Raw genomic sequence first — 5553 nt, forward strand, 5'->3', positions numbered from 1 at the left:
AGAACGACAAAAGGTAGTTCCATCGTTCCAGTTTCGTTCAAAAAAAAAAAAAGGGCATTTTGACACGAATAATGAAATTTCCATTTTTGACACGAATACTGAAATTTCCATTTTTGACACGAAAACGTCGTTTCTAGAACATAAACGTTACCAAACGCAGCCGTAGCATTATTTAATCCAGTGAGAATTCACTGGATTAAATGATGGCAGATGAGAAGGTAGTGAAACATGTAAATGTCCAAGGTGAATGAGAAGCATGGCAAATGGGGTTGTTACATTTTGGAGGTCACTTTTGTTATCGAGCACATTGCTAGGGTTCATAATAAAAATAGTTGGTGCATCAATTGTAAATTTAAGTTCCCAAGCACCAATGTACAATTGCAGATGTCGAGTGGTTTGGTCTTGTTACTTGAATGTAAGGAAAGGCCAGATGATGATCATGTATTACGAGATTGTTACTTGTTTTGAGGTAGCTGATCCACTGTTAGTTAAAACACGTTTTAAATACGTTTAAAATGCTGTTGCATTTTTTTTTCTGTTTAAAACGCGTTTTCCCGATGCTATTATACAATACGGGAAAAAAGGGAAACGGCAAAAGAATCCGTTTTAAACGCGTATCCATTTTTAAGGGTAAAATAGGAATTTTTTAATAAACGGCCGTTTTAAACGTGTACCCGTTTTTTAAGGGTAAAATAGGAATTTTATTAAAAAAAATAATTAATAAAAAAAAAAAAAAAAAAAAAAAAAAAAAAAAAAAAAAAAAAAAAAAAAAACCTATTGGTAAAAGTGAAGAGTGAAGACAATATGGTACTTGGTTTTTGGTTTTTAACTTCCATACTATCTATAGGAAAAAAATATCATCTTCTTATAGTCCATTGAGTAAGGAGAAGCTAAAGCTAGCAACATCTCATTTTCTTGTAGCCCATTGGGCTATTTTATCTTGGGACTCCCAGAGCTTTTGGAACATTAGATGCATGTATACAGGTAATAATCTCTTAAATTGCGTGAGAATACTACTGTTTTTTTTTGTTTCGTTTTTTTGAAAACTACACGTTTAATACTTGTACCGTTCTTTTTCGTCCGTTTGCCGTTCCCTTTTTTTTTTACCGTATTGTTCATCGTTTTTATCTGTTTAAAACCCGTACCGTACGTTTCTGTTTTTTTGCCATTCCCGTTTTAACTAACAGTGAGCTGATCAGGCATCATGATCCATTCCTTCCATAAAGCATTCAGCATTGTCACATATTGTGGTATACTTGGTGGGTTATTTGGGTGTGACAAGACATTAGTTGTGGTAAATTACAAATTTTACCAGCCATAGTTTTGGCGTCATCCAGTTTGACATGTCGAGAGATTCGAACTTGTGATGTATTTGAAGGACAAGCATAGTGTATCAAATTGTTGAATGCTAACAATACTTAAATTTCCATGGGATGATGTGAACATGGATTTTGTATTGGATGTTTGAAAAATTCTCTGTGGTGTAGACTCCATTCTAGCTATGGTTGAGTGCTTTAAAAAATGATACATTTTATTACAAGATTGGATCAAACTTTTCACTTGTAGCTGATGTCAACTTCAAGGGGATCCTCATATTGTATGAGATTCCTAAATTTACAACTTTAGATGAAAATGTGAAATTTAAGTTGTTTTTGCAGGATGTCGTGAAATAAAATGGTATAGAACTTTAGTGTTGTGATTAACTGATTAATTTCATCCACAAATAAATGGACAAAATGAATTCGTTAATTGGGAATTGTTTAATCCTTTGTGGAGGCAGCAAAAAGTGACCATGGGTTTCAACTTTCACACGAGCAGAATTACATAAAATCATTCAAGGAGAATATCCATGGGAAAAGAGAGCTCATTTGAGGTTGCCTGAGGCGGTTACCCCAGAATCCTCTGGACTTGGTTCCTTTTTCCGATTTCAAGCGAAGTTTATTGTGATGCAGAGTCAATGGATGAAGGTGGTAAGTCAGCAGGAAGATCAACCATGGGAAGTATGAAGAATCAGAGGATAAGATGAAGCAAGAGGAATTCAAGGAAGGTGATCTTGTTTGGGTCTTAATTCACGAGGATAAATTCCCACCTTGAAAATTTGGCTAGTTGAGAGCAGGTATAGACGTATATTATAGGGTCTTACTATATTTCTGATGCAGTCAAGACTGCCTGATTTGCTCCTCCTGCGAAGTAGAGGGGTAAGGCTGCGTACATTTGCCCCTCACTGATGCTGCAGTAGCGGTAGCCTTGTGCACTGGGTTGCTCTTTAATCAAGACTGTCTGATTGAGGTTAGGGTTGCCAAATTTTGGGCCTTGGAACAATAGTTTATGGGTTATTCGTTGTAATGGGCCTTAATTATAAGCCTGTTATGTGGGGGTGAAGTTAGTACACGAGATTAGTAGTTAAGTGTGTGAATCAGATTAGAGTACTTATTAACTAGATTAGAGTTCTGTTTTGAATCTATTAAGTCAAGACAGTGAGCTAGGATGACTCCAAATCCTTTTATGAGTATAATTTGGAATTTCAAAGGGCTATATACATGTTTACACCCCTGATCAGATAAGCATGATTGAGTAAAGATTTGACTTTTCTTAAGAGTTTTGGAACTGTAGAGCTATGCATACGGGATTGGTATTCCAGATCTGGTCTCCCTTTTTCTCCATCTTGTAGTTCTACTTATCTCTGAGATCAGTTGTGATCTTCTCTCCATTCTTTTTTGTTCTTCGTATGCCCTACTTCTTTTATTTTCCTCTAATTCTTCTCCTCCTAGATTTCTTCTAATATTCTTCTCATCCATATTGAATATAGATTTCAGAATCCCTACTATTTTTTGCCAGTATATTGAACTGCGAGGGTGGGCCTTGGTGCACTGGGTATGCCCTTTTATTAAATTTGATCTGCAAATCCGATTTTTTATTTTTACTTGCTAGTATAATTCTAGCACTATTTCTTAAAGCTAAGCATCAGACCCTGCTGTATTTTCCCAGTTCTTGATTGTTGCTTGATTTTACGTGAGCTGGGTTTTATTTATTTTAAGATTCTTGATTTTCAAGGGTATGATGTCAATTGATAGATCCGTTAAACGCTTACATTTGACCAGGTTTCTAGCTTGTTCTGATAACTTAGTCTGAAGTTTTAATTTTTCTATTATTTCTGGTCTATATTCTCCATTTCTGCAATCCTGTGTACTATTCTCTTGCTGGATTTTTCTGGTTTGGGATTACATTATTAAAGTGGGAATGAAGTTAGTATAGGGGATTATTAGTTACGTGTTTGAATTAGATTAGAATACTTATTAACTATATCAGAGTTCTGTTTTGGATCATTAAGTCGAGTTAGTGTGTGAGAGTAATTAGGAGTCCTTTTATGAATCTACTTAGAAATTTCAAAGAGTAACATATATGTGTACACCACCATCAGTGATGTAGATAAGTCACTTCGGCTTATTTTATTGCAAATAAGCCTTGGGTTGTGTTATGTATGTGTTGGGCCTTTGATCCCATGGGTTTTCTTTGAAATTGACCACTTTAATAGGCCTAAAATATGGGTAGAAGGTAGGAAAACGAGATTTTATTCATTAGTTTAATTAGTTGCTATTTAATTCAATAAATGCCCATTAGGCCATTAGTTGATTGTAAAGTCCTATATGGACTATTAGTTAGTTAGTTCTACTCCATGTTGGAGTCATAAAGTCAAGTCCTAGTTCTATTTTGAATTCCTAGTTGTAGTAGGAGTGTCTAGTCCTATTGGGAAACTAACTCCTAGTATTAGTATGATTGTAAACTTCCTCTCTATAAATGGAGAGACATATGTTCCATTATTGGACGGATTTGAATGAATGACTTATTGAGTGATTACTCTTTAGCTAAAAAAACTGTTATTGAGAGGTGAGATGCCTAAACCTTTGAGAGGTGTGATACCCAAAACCTGAGGGGTGAGATACCCATTCCTTTATTCTCTTTCACCCTTCTCAACCCTCCATCGATTCTTCTTTTTCTATTTTTATTTTCTGTTTATTGTTATTAGAAGTTCAGACCTGTTAAAGCATACAAAATCAGAATCAGCCAGCCAAAGAGTTCTTGTTCTTGAAGCTAATCGACCCTCATTGCTGCCCAAGTTTGAGATCTGATCTGCAGATCCTTTGGAGTACTAGTTCTATACTCTAAGATCAATCGATCCTCTCTTGAAGGTTAGCTAAAGAAGACAAGTTAATGTTCCTGCAGAATTCTTCACATTCTCTCTCTTAGGTCTGAAAATCAAGAAAGTGCGTAACTCCATAACCAGCCATCAGAAGCCCTTCATATTTGGGGGTTTTTGTGCCCTCCCTAGGGACTATCTACACCCAAAAGTACAGCTCAATCGGACTCCCACAGACCTGGCCGCACCTTTCTCTCTCCAGCTCTATAGAAGGTCTTTCTCTCTCCTATCGGGTTGGGTTAGGGCTGGTTTTGCTCCTATATGGGTATTGTATCCTTGGGGGTTTATTTGATGGTATTATTTCTTTGTTTCTTCCTCCTATTTGTATTGTTTGGGGTTATAAACTACGGAGTTAGTTACTTGTAATCTACTCCTGCATTAATCAGAGTAAAGAATTTTTAGATTTTAAACTATTTTACTGCTGTGTTACTGTGCTACTGTGCATATGGGACTTAAGTGTTACAGATCTGGTTGATTTCTCTTCTAGTTCTGATCATTCTACAGTCGGGTGATATATCTCTACATGGTTTTTTTCTCATTTGGGACTAGCCTACATTAATTTTTTTTTTTTTTTTTTTTACTCACTGGTACTTCTTGTGTGCTTCAATAAACTTTACCTACGCAAACCACTCCTTACCCAGGGTGGTGGATGAGATTAAAAGAAAAAAAAATAACTATATATATATATATATATATTACAAGTGCTGATAAGAAAATTGGAGAACGAGTACCAGAGTAAGGTTGATGGGTTAATGGAGAAAACCCTAAACCCGCCAGTGTCGCTTGAGTCTAGATACACATTATGGATCTAACAAGCATGGAATGGCCTTCATGTATATTACTAATTTTGTTTTAAATTTTAAAATGAAACAAGATGTAGGTCATATCTGAACCCAAGTTTAAAGGATATGAAGAAGAGTATAACCTACAAACTCTGACAGCAACTTTGCAGGGTTGTTTGCTTATGTTCTTTATTTTTTTGGTTGGACAGAATACCTTTTCCATCCAACACAAAAATCAATTAAATTTTATTTTCTTGGTAAAACTGGGTGCCATAATGACCTCAATTTATTACTGTTAAAATAAAATGTAATCTGATATATGGACTAGTAAAAATTCAACGTCAAAAATTGGTTACTTTACAGAACATGTAATCTGATAGATGGACTTATAAAAATTCAACGTCAAAAATTGGTTACTTCACAAAACTAAGGGATATCTCACTAGGTATTGAACTATGTGTTATTCATCTCAAAACAACCAATTCTAAAAAGTTTAATCATATATATCTTAACTCAAATTTTACTTAAATCTGTCCATTTGGAACACTAGAAGCCTTTTTTTTTTTTTTTTTT

General features: G+C 35.0%; 1 protein-coding gene across 2 annotated transcripts in view; it reads left to right on the plus strand.

Annotated features, from left to right (window-relative positions):
• Positions 1-5553, plus strand: part of LOC122087946 (trihelix transcription factor GT-1-like) — a 14782-nt gene that overhangs the window by 7644 nt on the left and 1585 nt on the right. The window lies entirely within an intron of this gene.

Source organism: Macadamia integrifolia, chromosome 9 (assembly GCF_013358625.1).
Source record: "Macadamia integrifolia cultivar HAES 741 chromosome 9, SCU_Mint_v3, whole genome shotgun sequence".
In the NCBI taxonomy this organism is placed as follows: domain Eukaryota; kingdom Viridiplantae; phylum Streptophyta; class Magnoliopsida; order Proteales; family Proteaceae; genus Macadamia; species Macadamia integrifolia.